Genomic DNA, 17,984 nt, shown 5'->3' on the forward strand with positions numbered 1-17,984 from the left:
CCTACAGATGAACGTACTTTGGTGCGAAAAATGCAAACCAATCCCAGAATTACAGCAAAGAACCTTGTGAAGTTGCTGGAGGAAACAGGTACAAAAGTATCTATATCCACAGTAAAACGAGTCCTATTTCAACATAACCTGAAAGGCCGTTCAGCAAGGAAGAAGCCACTATATACAGTGCCTTGCAAAAGTATTCGGCCCCCTTGAACTTTGCGACCTTTTGCCACATTTCAGGCTTCAAACATAAAGATATAAAACTGTATTTTTTTGTGAAGAATCAACAACAAGTGGGACACAATCATGAAGTGGAATGACATTTATTGGATATTTCAAACTTTTTTAACAAATCAAAAACTGAAAAATTGGGCGTGCAAAATTATTCAGCCCCCTTAAGTTAATACTTTGTAGTGCCACCTTTTGCTGCTATCACAGCTGTAAGTCGCTTGGGGTATGTCTCTATCAGTTTTGCACATCGAGAGACTGAAATTTTTTCCCATTCCTCCTTGCAAAACAGCTCGAGCTCAGTGAGGTTGGATGGAGAGCATTTGTGAACAGCAGTTTTCAGTTCTTTCCACAGATTCTCGATTGGATTCAGGTCTGGACTTTGACTTGGCCATTCTAACACCTGAATATGTTTATTTTTGAACCATTCCATTGTAGATTTTGCTCTATGTTTTGGATCATTGTCTTGTTGGAAGACAAATCTCCATCCCAGTCTCAGGTCTTTTGTAGACTCCATTATGTTTTCTTCCAGAATGGTCCTGTATTTGGCTCCATCCATCTTCCCATCAATTTTAACCATCTTCCCTGTCCCTGCTGAAGAAAAGCAGGCCCAAACCATGATGCTGCCACCACCATGTTTGACAGTGGGGATGGTGTGTTCATTGTGATGAGCTGTGTTGCTTTTACGCCAAACATAACGTTTTGCATTGTTGCCAAAAAGTTCAATTTTGGTTTCATCTGACCAGAGCACCTTCTTCCACATGTTTGGTGTGTCTCCCAGGTGGCTTGTGGCAAACTTTAAATTACACTTTTTATGGAAATCTTTAAGAAATGGCTTTCTTCTTGCCACTCTTCCATAAAGGCCAGATTTGTGCAATATACGACTGATTGTTGTCCTATGGACAGAGTCTCCCACCTCAGCTGTAGATCTCTTCAGTTCATCCAGAGTGATCATGGGCCTCTTGGCTGCATCTCTGATCAGTCTTCTCCTTGTATGAGCTGAATGTTTAGAGGGACGGCCAGGTCTTGGTAGATTTGCAGTGGTCTGATACTCCTTCCATTTCAATATTATCGCTTGCACAGTGCTCCTTGGGATGTTTAAAGCTTGGGAAATCTTTTTGTATCCAAATCCGGCTTTGAACTTCTTCACAACAGTATCTCGGACCTGCCTGGTGTGTTCCTTGTTCTTCATGATGCTCTCTGCACTTTTAAAGGACCTCTGAGACTATCACAGTGCAGGTGCATTTATACGGAGACTTGATTACATACAGGTGGATTGTATTTATCATCATTAGTCATTTAGGTCAACATTGGATCATTCAGAGATCCTCACTGAACTTCTGGAGAGAGTTTGCTGCACTGAAAGTAAAGGGGCTGAATAATTTTGCACGCCCAATTGTTCAGTTTTTGATTTGTTAAAAAAGTTTGAAATATCCAATAAATGTCGTTCCACTTCATGATTGTGTCCCACTTGTTGTTGATTCTTCACAAAAAAATACAGTTTTATATCTTTATGTTTGAAGCCTGAAATGTGGCAAAAGGTCGCAAAGTTCAAGGGGGCCGAATACTTTCGCAAGGCACTGTATACAGTACCAGTCCAAAGTCATTTTTTCCTGTTTTCTACATTGTAGATTAATAGTGAAGACATCAAAACTATGAAATAACTCATATGGAATCATGTAGTATGCAAAAAAGTGTTAAACAAATCAAAATATATTTTATGTTTTCGACTGTTCAAAGTAACTATCCTTTGCCATTCTCTCAACCAGCTTCACTAGGTTGTCACCTGGACTGATTTTTCAACAGTCTTGAACTAGTTCCCACACATGCTGAGAACTTGTTGGCTGCTTTTCATTCACTCTGGGGTCCAACTCACTCTAAACCATCTCAATTGGGTTGAGATCGGTTGATTGTGGAGGCCAGATCATCTGATGCAGGTCTCCATCACTCTCCTTCTTGGTCAAATAGCCCTTACACAGCCTGGAGGTGTGTTTTGGGTCATTGTCCTGTTGAAAAACAAATGATTCCACTAAGCGCAAACCACATGGGATGGCGCATCACTGCAGAACGCTGTGGTAGCCATGCTGGTTAAGTGTGCCTTGAATTCTAAATAAATCACTGACAGTGTCCCCAGCACAGCAACCCCACACCATCACACCTCTTCCTCCACGTTTCACATTGGGAACCACACACGAAGAGATCGTCCGTTCACCTACAATGTGTCTCACAAAATCTCAGATTTGGACTCATCATACCAAAGGACAGATTTCCATCAGTCGAATGCCCATTGCTTGTGTTTCTTGGCCCAAGCAAGTCTCTTCTTCTTATTGGTGTCCTTTAGTAGTAAGCCTGATTCACGAGGTCTCCTCTCAACAGTTTATGTTAAGATGTGTCTGTTACTTGAACTCTGTGAAGCATTTATTTGGGCTGCAATCTGAGGTGCAGTTAATTGCCAATATCCGAGGCTGGTAACTCTAATAAACTTATCCTCTGCAGCAGAGGTAACTCTGGGTCTTCCTTTCCTGTGGCATTCCTCATGAGAGCCAGTTTAATCATAGAGCTTGATGGTTTCTGCAACTGCACTTGAAGAAACTTTAAAAGTTCTTGAAATTATCCAGATTGACTGACCTTCATGTCTTAAAGCAGTGGTTCCCAAATGTTTTATTGTCCCGTACCCCTTCAAACATTAAACCTCCAGCTGCGTACCCTCTCAAGCACCAGGCTCAGCGCACTCTCAATTTTTGTTTTTACCAATCATTGTAAGCCTGGGAAAAAAAAACTACACGATACATTTATTAAACTTAAGAATGAGTGTGAGTTTTTGTCACAACCCAGCTCGTGGGATGTGACGAAGAGCTATTATAAGAACACGGCACAAATAATAAAATAACAATAATCAATAATGTTGCTCTTTAGCCATCTTACATATAAAACCTTATTTGTATAAACTTATATATCAAAAATTGTGAATAACTCACCACAGGTTAATGAAAAGGGTGTGCTTGAAAGGATGCACATAACTCTGCAATGTTGGGTTGTATTGGAGAGTCCCAGTCTTAAAATCATTTTCCACACAGTCTGTGCCTGTATTTAGTTTTCATGCTAGTGAGGGCCGAGAATCCACTCCCACATAGGTATGTGGTTGCAAAGGGCATCAGTGTCTTAACAGCTCAATTTGCCAAGGCAAGAAACTCTGAGCGCAGCCCTGTCCAGAAATCTGTCAGTGGCTTCTGATTAAATTCAATTTCCACAGAACAGCTTGTTGCAATTTCGATTAGGCTCTCTTGTTCAGATGTCGGTAAGTGGACTGGAGGCAGGGCATGAAAGGGATAATGAATCCAGTTGCTTGTATCGTCCGTTTCGGGAAAGTACCCATGTAATTGCGCACCCAGCTCACCCAGGTGCTTCGCTATTTCACATTTGACATTGTCCGTAAGCTTGAGTTCATTTGCACACAAAAAAATCATATAATGATGGAAAGACCTGTGTGTTGTCCTTGTTTATGCAGATTGAAAAGAGCTCCAACTTCTTAATCATAGCCTCAATTTTGTCCAGCACATGGAATATAGTTGCAGAGACCCTGTAATCCTAGATTCAGATCAATCAAGTGAGAAAAAACATCACCCAGATAGGCCAGTCGTGTGAGAAACTCGTCATCATGCAAGCGGTCAGACAAGTGAAAATTATGGTCAGTAAAGAAAACTTTAAGCTCGTCTCTCAATTTAAAAAAACGTGTCAATACTTTGCCTCTTGAGAACCAACGCACATCTGTATGTTGTTAAAGCGTTACAATGGTCGCTGCCCTTATCATTGCATAATACAGAAAATACACGGGAGCAACTGCTTGCACAACCACTGCTACTGCTTGCATTACCACTCCACGCTGTCTCCCTGTCATGGATTTTGCGCCATCAGTACAGAGATACAAACACATCAAGACCACCAAAGTCCATTTGATGTCACAAAGCTGTCCAGTACTTTAAAAATATCCTCTCACGCTGTCCTGGTTTCCAGTGGTTTGCAGTAGAGGATGTCTTCCTTAATTGACCCCCCATAAACGCAATGGACATATACCAGGAGCTGTGCAAGGCCCGCCATGTCTGTTGACTCATTCAGCTGTAACGCATAGAATTCACTGGCTTGTATGCAAAACAGTAATTGTTTCAAAACATCTCCTGCCATGTCACTGAAGCGTCGTGAAACTGTTGTTTGATGAAGGCAGTGTCTGTATATTCTTTGGGGCCTTTTCCCCCAGCAATGTCCCAGCCATATCCGCGACAGCAGGAACAATTAAGTCCTCCACAATAGTATGGGGCTTTCCTGTCCTTGCCACTCAGTAGCTCACCATATAAGAAGCTTCTAGCTCCTTATTATTAATGGTATCTGTTGTCTTACCACTCGAAAGCCGTCTTTATTCTCGCTCAAAAAACTTGTGGCTTATTTTTCAAATTGGCATGTTTCGTTTCTAAATGTCTGCGCAAGAGTGAAGGTTTCCCGCGAGAGAGTAAAAGGTTAATGTGATTGGATGTTAATTATTTGACTAGGCTACCAGTATTTGTGTCACGTCCTGACCTTAGTTCCTTTTTTATGTCTCTATTTTAGTTTGGTCAGGGCATGAATTGGGGTGGGAATTCTATGTTGTGTATTCTAGGTTTTGTATTTCTGTCTTTGGCCTGGTATGGTTCCCAATCAGAGGCATCTGTTGATCGTTATCTCTGATTGAGAACCATACTTAGGCAGCCTGTTTTCCCATTATGGGTTGTGGGTAGTTGTTTTCTGTGTCTTACCATACAGAACTGTTTCGGTTTTCATTTATTTCTCTTGTTTTTTTTTGTATTCAGTGTTCAGTTATATTTCAATAATATATGGACACTTACTTTTGGTCTGATCTTTCCTACTCCTCCTCAGAAGAGGAGGAAAACAGTTGCAATTTGACGTTGTGTTGTTATTTCGCTGAACACTAGATCATGAGAGAGGCCTGTAATTTTCATCATAGGTATATTTCAACTATGACAGACAAAATGAGAAAAAAAATCCAGAAAATAACATTATAGGATTTTTAATGAATTTATTTGCAAATTATGGTGGAAAATAAGTATTTGGTCACCTACAAACAAGCAAGATTTCTGGCTCTCACAGACCTGTAACTTCTTTAAGAGGCTCCTCAGTCCTCCACTCGTTACCTGTATTAATGGCACCTGTTTGAACTTGTTATCAGTATAAAAGACACCTGTCCACAACCTCAAACAGTTACACTCCAAACTCCACTATGGCCAAGACCAAAGAGCTGTCAAAGGACACCAGAAACAAAATTGTAGACCTGCACCAGGCTGGGAAGACTGAATCTGCAATAGGTAAGCAGCTTGGTTTGAAGAAATGAACTCTATTTTTTTTCTCATATTGTCTGTCATAGTTGAAGTGTACCTATGATGAAAATTACAGGCCTCTCTCATCTTTTCAAGTGGGAGAACTTGCACAATTGGGGGCTGACTAAATACTTTTTTGCCCCACTGTATAATCAATCTTTAGGATCTTTTTATCATAAATCTTCAATAATATTCCAACCGGACAATTCCTTTCTCTTTAGAAATGAAAGGGAAAAGAGCTCGTGCTCACGGCTGCGGCGTGAATAACTAAAGGCTTTCTGCCAGACCCCTGGTTCAAACAGCTCTTATTCGCTCCCCTTTCATAGTAGAAGCCTGAAACAACGTTCTAAAGAGTGTTGACATCTAGTGGAAGACTTAGGAAGTGCAATCTGACAACAGACACAGTATATTGGAATGGCAGATTTTTGCCTGCCGTATGTGTTCTGTTATACTCACAGACATTATTTTACAGTTTTGGAAACTTTAGAGTGTTTTCTATCCAAGTCTACTAATTATATGCATATTCTGGCTTCTGTGCCTGAGTAGCAGGCAGTTTACTCTGGGCACCTTATTCATCCAAGCTACTCAATACTGCCCCCCAGTCCCAAAGAAGTTAAGCTACTCTGTTGGCAGCTGTCTCAAGCAAAAGCCCCGCTTGGTGACACAGTATAGTTCTTGAGTAGTGGTGTGACCTACACAGATCATCCCTTGGAAACAGAGGTAAGATCTCCGAAGGTCCAGTTAACCCTTTCAGTCCTGAGACTGTCACGCCTTGGTCTTAGTATTTTGTGTTTTAGTTAATTAGTTGGTCAGGCCAGGGTGTGACATGGGTTTATGTTATTGTGTTGTCGTATTGGGGTTTTTGTAGGCATTGGGATTGTGGTTGATTAGGGGTGTGTTTAGTTTAGGTTTGGCTGCCTGAGGCGGTTCTCAATCAGAGTCAGGTGATTCTTGTTGTCTCTGATAGGGAACCGTATTTAGGTAGCCTGGGTTTCACTGTGTATTTCGTGGGTGATTGTTCTTGTCTCTGTGTAGTTTCACCAGATAGGCTGTAATTAGGTTTCACGTTCAGTTTTGTTGTTATTTATTTATATCAGTTATTTCATGTACCGCGATTCATTCATTAAAAACATGAGTAACCAACACGCTGCATTTCGGTCCGACTCTCTTTCGACAAACGAAGAACGCCGTTACAGAATCACCCACCACACACGGACCGAGCAGCGTGTTAACAGGCAGGAGCCACAGGAGAGGCAACAGAAGCAGCTTCAGTGGGAGAGGCTGCACCACTTGGAGAATTGGACATGGGAAGAAGAACTGGACGGAAAAGGACCCTGGGCTCAGCCTGGTGAATATCGCCGCCCCAAGGAGGAACTAGAGGCGGCTAAAGCGGAGAGGCGCTGGTATGAGGAGGCAGCATGGTGGCGACGTGGATGGAAGCCCGGGAATCAGCCCCAAAAATTTCTTGGGGGGGCTTACAGGGAGTATGGCTACGCCAGGTAGGAGACCTGCGCAAACTCCCTGTGCTTACCGGGGGGCTAGAGAGACCGGGCAGGCACCGTGTTATGCAGTGGTGCGCACGGTGTCCCCAGTGCGGGTGCATAGCCCGGTGCGGTATATTTCAGCTCCGCGTATCGGCCGGGCTAGATTGAGCGTTGAGCCAAATGCCATGAAGCCGGCTCTACGCATCTGGTCCCCAGTGCGTCTCCTTGGGCCGGTTTACATGGCACCAGCCTTGCGCTCGGTGTCTCCGGTTCGCCTACATAGCCCAGTGCGGGCTATTCCACCTCGCCGCACTGGCAGGGCGACCGAGAGTATTCAACCGGGTAAGGTTGGGCAGGCTCGGTGCTCAAGAGCTCCAGTGCACCTGCACGGTCTGGTCTATCCAGTACCACCTCCCCACCCCAGCCCTCCGGTAGCAGCTCCCCACACCAGGCTTCCTGTGCGTGTCCTCGGCCCAATACCACCAGTCCCAGCACCACGCATCAGGCCTACAGTGCGCCTCGCCTCTCCTGTGCTGTCGGAGCTTTTCTCCTCTCCTGCGCTGTTGGAGTCTCCGGCCTGTTCAGCGCTTCTAGAGCCTTCCTCCTCTACAGCGCTGCCGGAGCCTCCTGCCTGTTCGGAGCAGCCTGAGCTGCCAGTCTGCATGGAGCAGCCAGAGCTGCCAGTCTGCATGGAGCAGCTAGAGCTGCCAGTCTGCATGGAGCAGCCAGAGCTGTCAGTCTGCTTGGAGCAGCCAGAGCTGCCAGTCTGCATGGAGCTGCCAGTCTGCAAGGAGCTGCCAGAGCTGTTAGTCTGCATAGAGCAGCCAGAGCTGTCAGTCTGCAAGAAGCCGCCAGAGCTGTCAATCTGCATGGAGCAGCCAGAGCCGCCAGTCAGCATGGAGCAGCCAGAGCCGCCAGTCAGCATGGAGCAGCCAGAGCCGTCAGTCAGCATGAAGCAGCCAGAGCCGTCAGTCTGCCAGGATCTGCCAGTCAGCCAGACTCTTCCAGATCTGCCAGTCAGCCAGACTCTTCCAGATCTGCCAGTCAGCCAGACTCTTCCAGATCTGCCAGTCAGCCAGACTCTTCCAGATCTGCCAGTCAGCCAGACTCTTCCAGATCTGCCAGTCAACCAGACTCTTCCAGAACTGCCAGGATCTGCCAGAACTGCCAGCCAGCCAGGATCTGCCGGATTCCACTGCCTGGCTGGGCTTCCTCTCAGTGCTGGGCTTCCTTTCAGTGCTGGGCTTCCTCTGTTCCAAGCTGCCCCTCTGTCCCGAGCTGCCCCTCTGTCTCGAGCTGCCCTTCTGTCCCGAGCTGCCCCTCTGTCTCGAGCTGCCCCTCAGTCCAGTGGGGTTCTGGGTGAGGACTACTAGGCTATGGTCGGCGGCGAGGGTGGATTATACCAGGACGCGAAGGGGAGGAACTATGACATTTATGGAGTGGGGTCCACGTCCCGAGCCGGAACCGCCACCATGGACAGACGCCCACCCGGACCCTTCCTATGGTTTTGAGGTGCGTCCGGGAGTCCGCACCTTAGGGGAGGGGGTTCTGTCACGCCTTGGTCTTAGTATTTTGTGTTTTAGTTAATTAGTTGGTCAGGCCAGGGTGTGACATGGGTTTATGTTATTGTGCTGTCGTATTGGGGTTTTTGTAGGCATTGGGATTGTGGTTGATTAGGGGTGTGTTTAGTTTAGGTTTGGCTGCCTGAGGCGGTTCTCAATCAGAGTCAGGTGATTCTTGTTGTCTCTGATAGGGAACCGTATTTAGGTAGCCTGGGTTTCACTGTGTATTTCGTGGGTGATTGTTCCTGTCTCTGTGTAGTTTCACCAGATAGGCTGTAATTAGGTTTCACATTCCGTTTTGTTGTTATTTATTTATATCAGTTATTTCATGTACTGCGATTCATTCATTAAAAACATGAGTAACCAACACGCTGCATTTCGGTCCGACTCTCTTTCGACAAACGAAGAACGCCGTTACAGAGACCTGAGCAAAAATAGGCTTTTCATTTAACAGACTTTCATTTATCTGCATGTCCAGCCCTTACATTTAGCCTCACAATTAAGTATTTTACCATTTACCTTTCAGGACAACCAGGGCTACAAGTAGAACACAAAACAATTTGACACAAACAGTTTCATTCATGGCTTTTATTGACAAATATCAATAACAAAATAAGGTCAGAGAGAGCAAAAATAAGTGCAGAAATTGTTTGCTCACTGGGAAATGAATATCCAACTAATCAATGACTGTGTAGAAAGTGGAGTTTGTGATAGAAACGGTGAGCTTATTACAGTATTATAGACACTGTGTCAAGGGACTTCCTATTATCTTCTATGTAGAAGAACCCCTTACCATCTAATGACTCTTGTGTAGCTTGTGAGCGTCATAGAGCAAAACGTGAATTTTTGTGAAATTCTCAGCTTTTCACATATAGCTTGCAATAGTTTGTAGCTCAAACCATTCAGACTCGACAGTAGCTTTTGCAAAAAGACCTGGCCTCAAGCTACCAATCGTTTTTGTCTGTCTACCCTACGCCTGCAAAGCGAGTGAGTGGGTGACATGCGCCATTCGTGTCCGCCATTCGTGTCCACCGTTCATGCCTTCAGTTTGCCCTGGGTTCCTCCTGGGTACCGTGGCACCCAAACCCCACCTCTATGTCTAAGGTCAGCAGCAGCTGTGTTGTCGTGCCCTGGAGCTTATGGTTACACTCGCCGCTCCTCCCATTTAGTAGAGCGTCTCCGCCATTTGTGTCCAGCATCAGTCGCAGTGACTGAAAACTTTAACGCCTGTGAGCGGCAATGACCCCTGTGTTTTTTAGGGCACCTCCCTGCAAGGGAAGGCCCCCTACCTCATTAATGGCTATCTTTGGATAGTGGAGGCTCTTGTATTGCAACATGTAATATCAAAGTTTACAGGCCGGAAGGTAGAGGTATGGCTACCTCTTTCACACTGTTCTATGGCATTTTCTGATGGAAGATTTGCATTTTGGGAACACTCTTTGGGCTGTTGCGGTGACATTTTCACTGCCACACCGGCAGTCATGAGTCATGTCGGCAGTACAATTCCATGTCATGAGTCACGGTAATCTCCTCTTATGCACTCTGGACATGCTTTGGTAGTAGCCAACTTGCTAACGTCCAAAATTTCTATCCACAAGTCTGGGAGAGAACGCATAGCCCTAGGCGATGCTTTTGGTTCATTGATTGTGCAAGGATGGCTTAGGTAGCCTACAATTATAGTGAATTTGATTTTGAATAGCATAGTAATAGGGCATTTTTTCATAATTAAATTGGGTGACATTACCTTTAGCACTGTGGTGAGATATACAGAATATCTCACCACAGTGCATTTCCATCTACTCCTCTCTCTGTTGTTCCTTTTGTAATTTATTTATTTAATATATTTTTTTTACCCTCTTTTCTACCCAATTTCGTGGTATCCAATTGTTAGTAGTTACTATCTTGTCTCATCGCTACAACTCCCGTACGGGCTCGGGAGAGACGAAGGTTGAAAGTCATGCGTCCTCCGATACACAACCCAACCAAGCCACACTGCTTCTTAACACAGCGTGCATCCAACCCGGAAGCCAGCCACACCAATGTGTTGGAGGAAACACTGTACACCTGGTGACCTGGGCCAATTGTGCATCGCCCCATGGACCTCGATCCTGGGCTCGAACCCTGAGTCTCTGGTGGCACAGCTAGCACTGCGATGCAGTGCACTAGACCACTGCGCCACCCGGGAGGCCGTTATTCCTTTTTTGAGCGTGCAGAGAGATGGTCAACAATTTAGGGAAATATGTTTGAGAAAACGTTACAGTTGACGTTCCAGAACAGATTTCACTTGGTTCCCCATATGAAGTGGATTTAACAAGTGACATCAATAAAAGATCATAGCTTTCACCTGGTCAGTGTCATGGAAAGAGCAGGTGTTCATAATATTTTATACACTCAGTGTAAATTAGTAATACCCAACGATGTACACCTGCCTATACATGTGGATATGTATGTTGTAATACCACACAGATCAGTCACATTACCTCAAAACACTGCCACTACCGACCCGATCACTGCGCACAAGATACAATCATGTGTTGAGGGTAAATGCACATTGACCATGACCAGGCAGGCAAACAAAAGCACAAGAGGACAGTGGCGTTAAACAATGGGTTAAAACAAATAAACAGGATCTGCAATTAACCAATTGATGTAGAATCTGAAGCATCCCTTTAATGCATGTAAGGTGCTGTTGTTGGCATTTAAAAACAATGACTGTATTTTCATAAACATAGGTTCTTTTCCAAAATCCATAATGTAGTTTACAAAAGTTCAAATCATGGAAGGCTGGTCTGAATGACCTTTTTACAGTTTGACAACCATCCACTACCAGCTATAATAACCTTAAGGTCCCATCATTGGAACTCATTTCACCTAGCAAGGGGGTTTCAATGCCATCTGCCCAGCAAAGTGCTAACTGTCATCAGCATTTGGCTCCGAGGAGCATGGTGACATGAAGTGGTTTCTGTGAGAAGAACACGAGTGGGCGTTTTACCTCAAGTTATCCTAACAGGTAGGCCTACATTATATTCACTGTGTTTCTGCATTTTTTGGGGGGACAAAGCATGTATTGATTAATGTTCACTAGATAAAAGATCACATTTCAGATCTAGCTAATGATTAGGCCCATGGTAAACGCAGATTGGCAACACAATGCATTAGCCTATTTATTTATAGCCACTATGCTGCATCAGCTGGGCTACAGGTGATAATGCTTATAGCATACCTGAGAAGATGGACCATGCATAGGCTTGGTCCAATCTGACCTCTCCCCGCAAAGCTGTTCTCCCTCAGCATGTCATTCAACAGTTGAAGGCCCTCATCCTCAGACTGAGTCAGGATAACCCAAAGGGGGAGTCAGGTGTGGGTAAGGAGAAGAAAAATTATGCAGTTCTCTGTCCATTATCCCAGATGAAATCACTGAATCAGAGCTCCCCAGTATGCACAACGATGTGTCAACAATTTCCTACACCACTACTAATACTGTAACACTTACCACAATACAAAAGGAAATTATAACTACAAATATCACCAGTTTCTTCGGCACCTTCCTTAAAAAAATATAAATGTACTTACCGGTAACAGAACTGGAGGTCTAGACAGAGGGATCTGTTCACCAAGGTGAAGATGTAGTCCTTCATACCCCATCTGCTGTTTGTTCATCAGGATGGGGGGGAGTGCCCGATTTGGGTCAGTGTCTCTGACTTTGGCCCCCACATCTGTTTGCCTGAGGGAGTCTGACACAAACTTGTTGTGAACATCCATAAAATGGCCAAATATTCCAAGAGATTAAGCTCTTTGCTCCTGGAACTAACCACACACACCATTGTGTTCAATTGTGTCAGAGAACAAAGAGGGAATAACTGGATTGACAAACTGGCTGACATATTAATCACTGGCCCCCGCCATCTTCCAGTCTAGTCAGCAGGGTACAGTTCCTCTTTGCCTTACAGCAGGTGTTCTTGAACAGACTTCTGTCATTGGTTGCTTGGGCCCTTCTTCTGCTTTACATTTGTATTGGAGGATTGCAACCAACTGAAAAGTGCATACACCGCCACCTACTGTACTGGGGTGTGAGGCCTCCCTCATACATTATCTAACCATGTGTTTCCCCTTACTGTTCTAGAGTGTGAAGTCATTACACTTTGTGACACAAAAAATGGAAGGGAAAAATGATGAGGAAAAGGGAAGGAAAATTGCCCTACCAACTACCCCTACACCCATTAAAACCTCACCAATATACCACTACTTGCTCCTATCGGATCCTACACGAGGCCAGAAGCCTGGGAGGACAGGACACTATCGTTCAACACACCTTGTAACTCTTCTCTGTTTGGGACCTGACGTCCACATTGTGTTGACATCTACAGTAGTAAGAAAAAGTATGTGAACCCTTTGGAATCATCTGGATTTCTGCATAAATTGGTCATAAAATTAGATCTGATCTTCATCTAAGTCACAACAACAGACAAACACAGTCTGCTTAAACTAATAACACAAATGATTGTATTTTTCTTGTCTATATTGAATACGTCATTTAAACATTGGAAAAAGTATGTGAACTCCTAGGCTAATGACTTCAGCTAACCTTGAATCCAATCAATGAAACGAGATTGGAGATGTTGGTTCGAGCTGCCCGGCCCTATAAATAAAAAACAAAAAAATTGAGTTTGATATTCACAGGAAGCATTGCCTGATGTGAACCATGCCTCGGACAAAAGAGATCTCAGAAGACCTAAGATTAAGAATTGTTGACTTGCAAAAATCTGGAAAGGGTGACAAAAGTATCAGAAAGACAAATTGCCTATAAATGGAGCAAGTTCAACACTGTTGCTACTCTCCCTAGGAGTGGCCGTCCTGCAAAGATGACTGCAAGAGCACAGCGCAGAATGCTCAATGAGGTTAATAAGAATCTTAGAATGTCAGCTAAAGACTTAAAGAAATCTCTGGAACATGCTAAAATCTCTGTTGAGGAGTCTACAATATGTAAAACACGACACAATAATGGTGTTTATGGGAGGACACCACAGAAGGAGCTACTGCTGTCCAAACAAACATTGCTGCACGTCTGAAGTTCGCAAAAGAGCATCTGGATGTTCCACAGCGCTACTGGCAAAATATTCTGTGGACAGATTAAACTAAAGTTGAGTTGTTTGGAAGGTACACACAACACTATGGGTGGAGAAAAAAAAGGCACAGCACACCAACATCAAAACTTCATCCCAATTGTAAAGTATGGTGAAGGGGGCATCATGGTTTGGAGCTGCTTTGTTGCCTCAGGGCCCGGACAGTTTGCTATAATCAACGGAAAAATGAATTCCCAAGTTTTTCAAGACATTTTGCAGGAGAATGTAAGGCTATCTGTCCACCAATTGAATCTCAACAGAAGTTGGATGATGCAACAGGACAACGACCAAAAACACAAAGTAAATCAACAACAGAATGGCTTCAACAGAAGAAAATACGCCTTCTGGAGCAGCCCATTCAGAGTCCTGATCTCAACCCTACTGAGATTAGAGGTCGACCGATTATTCGGAATGGCCGATTAATTAGGGCCGATTTCAAGTTTTCATAACAATCGGTATTTATGGACGCAAATTTTGCAGATTTTTTATTTTATTTTATTAAATATTTTTTTAAATATATTTTTTTACACCTTTGTTTAACTAGGCAAGTCAGTTAAGAACACATTCTTATTTTCAATGACGGCCTAGGAACGGTGGGTTAACTGCCTTATTCAGGGGCAGAACTACAGATTTTTACATGTCAGCTCTGGGATTCAATCTTGCAACCTTACGGTTAACTAGTCCAACGCTCTAACCACCTGCCTCACGAGGAGCCTGCCTGTCACGCGAATGCAGTAGTAGCCAAGGTAAGTTGCTACCTAGCATTAAACTTATATCATAAAAAAACAATCAATCAATCATAATCACTAGTTAACTCCACATGGTTGATGATATTACTAGTTTATCTAGCGTGTCCTGCGTTGCATATAATCGATGCAACGCTGGGGGATGATTTAACAAAAGCGCATTTGCAAAAAAGCACAATTGTTCCACGACTGTACCTAACCATAAACACCAATACCTTTCTTAAAATCAATACACAGAAGTATATATTTTTAAACCTGCATATTTAGCTAAAAGAAATTCAGGTTAGCAGGCAATATTAACCAGGTGAAATTGTGTAATTTCTCTTGTGTTCATTGCACGCAGTGTCAGGGTATATGCAACAGTTTGGGCAGCCTGGCTCATTGCAAACTAATTTTCCAGAATTTTACGTAATTATGACATACAATTGAAGGTTGTGCAATGTAACAAGAATATTTAGACTTAGGGATGCCACCCGTTAAATAAAATAACGAACGGTTCCGTATTTCACTGAAATAATAAACGTTTTGTTTTCGAAATGATAGTTTCCGGATTCGACCATATTAATGAACAAAGGCTCGCATTTTTGTGTGTTATTATGTTATAATTAAGACTGTGATTTGATAGAGCAGTTTGACTGAGCAATGGCAGGCAGTAGCAGGCTCGTAAGCATTCATTCAAACAGCACTTTCGTGCATTTTGCCAGCAGCTCTTCGCAAGCACAGCGCTGTTTATGACTTCAACCTAAAACCTAAAACCTCTTACCTTGGAATATTGAAGTCTCATGTTAAAAGGACCCACCAACTTTCATATGTTCTCATGTTCTGAGCAAGGAACTTAAACGTTAACTTTTTTACATGGCACATATTGCACTTTTACTTCTCCAACACTTTGTTTTTGCATTATTTAAACCAAATTGAACATGTTTCATTATTTATTTGATGCTAAATTGATTTTTATTGATGTATTAAGTTAAAATAAGTGTTCATTCAGTATTATTGTAATTGTCATTATTACAAATAAATAAATAAAAATTGGCCGATTAATCGGTATCGGCTTTATTGGTCCTCCAATAATCGGTTTCGGCGTTGAAAAATCATAATCGGTCGACCTCTAGTCGAGATACTGTACAAACAATTATCTTGGCTAAGTAAAACAAAATGATTGTTTTGATATACTGCTCTGCTATCTAAAGTGTAGTCAATGGCAAGCTAAGACAGAGAAAGGGGACATACATTCATAGATGGGCACAAAGGTCTCTGATCTTGCTGGTGAACGGTAGCTGACAGTGTCAGCTAGAGATGATGTGCAGAAGATTCCTGCAGAAATGTGTAGTCTTGCTGAGGTCTTCTCTGTTAATAATTAGCATTTTGAATTGTTATAGCAAATTGTGGTGACTATACTGACAAAACCACCCTTTGTCTGAGAGAGAATTACATTGCCATCAAAACGTCACGCCTGGGTAAACCTACACGAAACAGACCTTATAGGAAGTAGTTCTAAAATCCCAGAGGCAAAAATGAATGAGGAAAAAACGATTGAGACCATAACTGGGTTTTACCGCTAGATTTTGTGGGTATTATGACGCGTGTACTGTGCCGGACTATTTACTCCTTTGCGCTCTGAAGTTGTTTCCATCCGGAATATTAATAAAGGGACACTGTATCTTAACTCCTCCTCCACATTTACTGGATTGGTGGAACAATGCAGAAGAGAAACTCCCCGGACAGTGCTTTTGTTATTCTCGTCAAGACCAGAATGTGGGGGATTTATACGGTTTCATGAGTTTATTTTATGCCTGGCTACGTTAGGTTATTTGTAGGCAGTTGGCGTGTAGCCTACACACACCAGCATTTTTTGTTATTGAATTGTAGGCTACCGGTAATTGCATCAGCCCCCCCCCCAAAAAAAATCCTGTGTTGTTTTATTGACGTGTGCAGTGATAAATAGCCATCCATACACACTCAAATAAATAACACCACTCAAATGGGTAGCCTTCTAAACAAATGGTATTAGCATATTCTTTACAATGAAACAGATTACTTAGATGCCATGGGTGAAGAGCGTGAACCACATGCATAATAATAAAAGAGAATTCCCGCATTTCCGACTTCACTTGTTACACTGTCAACTGTAGTCTGTTCTCTGCTGTAATGTTTGTCTGCCCATGTAACATTAAACTAAAGTGGCATTTTGTGGTAACTTGACAAGGAATGTCCACGCACGTCTCAATTTTAATTGCATTTACTTGCAACTAGAAAATAAAGGTGTACAGCAGCCATGTACAAATGGTAGAATAATGAGAGCGATATAGCCAATTTAACATGAGAAAGTGTCCCGTTTTACTGCCCTGTGAGATGACATCACAGAGGGTGAAGATCACGGTCAATACTAATATCCCAAATAACAATGCTTACATGAATAGTAATACTATACTGCAGTTAAGAACAATTCCGTAGGAATGATTTGTATAGTGTTCACCGTATAACACATTTGTACAATGACCAGAATAAACAATGTATGCCCAGTTCATTGTTCCATTTGTTTGTAGAGAACATCAAGCTGCTTTTCACTAAAAAGTTAACTGAATCTGAGCATAGAATGGGCCAATCTTTCTCAAACCTTTCCCGTATTTGATAGTGCAGACAGCTGTAGGCCTACCATCCCAAAGCATTACTCCCGCCTATTGCTCAGAGAGGGATAATGTACCTTTCTAAAAGTTTAAAACCCATCCTTTGAAATTATTTTCTATGTACTCTAATTTTCATCTCGCTCATGAAAGCATTTTTTTTTATTGTATTCTGACACCTTCTGGTCAACGTGTATATTTCAGCCAATGAGTGAAATAGCATTAATTGCCAGCTTCTACACAGCCTATACACATAAAAAACATTTAAAAAATAAAAATGAATGTGATGGTGGTGCCGAGTAGGACGATCACAGATCAGCACTGACAATTAAATACATGCAGAAAATAAAAAATCAATTAGGTCATGGGATAGTTTACCCAAATTACAAAATGACATATTGGTTTCCTTACCCTGTACACCGGGGATTTCCAAAAATGTGGACCCGCGACTCAATATTGATTTAAAAATAAATTGTGACCCCCACTATGTGAAAAAAGTGATGTAATCAACAGCCAATGTTTCTTTTTTTCATTTGGGCTATGACAGTCTATCAGTCAGTTTGACAGTACCTTTGACAGTATTTCCACCTGACAAATCATTCTGACAGTACCTTTGACAGTATTTCAATCTGAAGGAAGTATGTGTGAAGTGAAGTGACTGAAATGCATCAGAACAGTATTGGGAAGTTCAGAAGATCACCCCCCCGTCTGATTTTGTGCTTGGTCTTGTCCACTCTGTTCTAATGAGTCCTGCATGGTTTGTGGACATTGTAGAGGGAAACAGAATAGTATTTTGTAGCGTAAACGGTTCAAAAGATAGAGACACATTTGTAGGAAGAAAACAGAAAGCTCTC

Source organism: Oncorhynchus masou, chromosome 7 (genome assembly GCF_036934945.1).
Source record: "Oncorhynchus masou masou isolate Uvic2021 chromosome 7, UVic_Omas_1.1, whole genome shotgun sequence".
Classification (NCBI taxonomy): domain Eukaryota; kingdom Metazoa; phylum Chordata; class Actinopteri; order Salmoniformes; family Salmonidae; genus Oncorhynchus; species Oncorhynchus masou.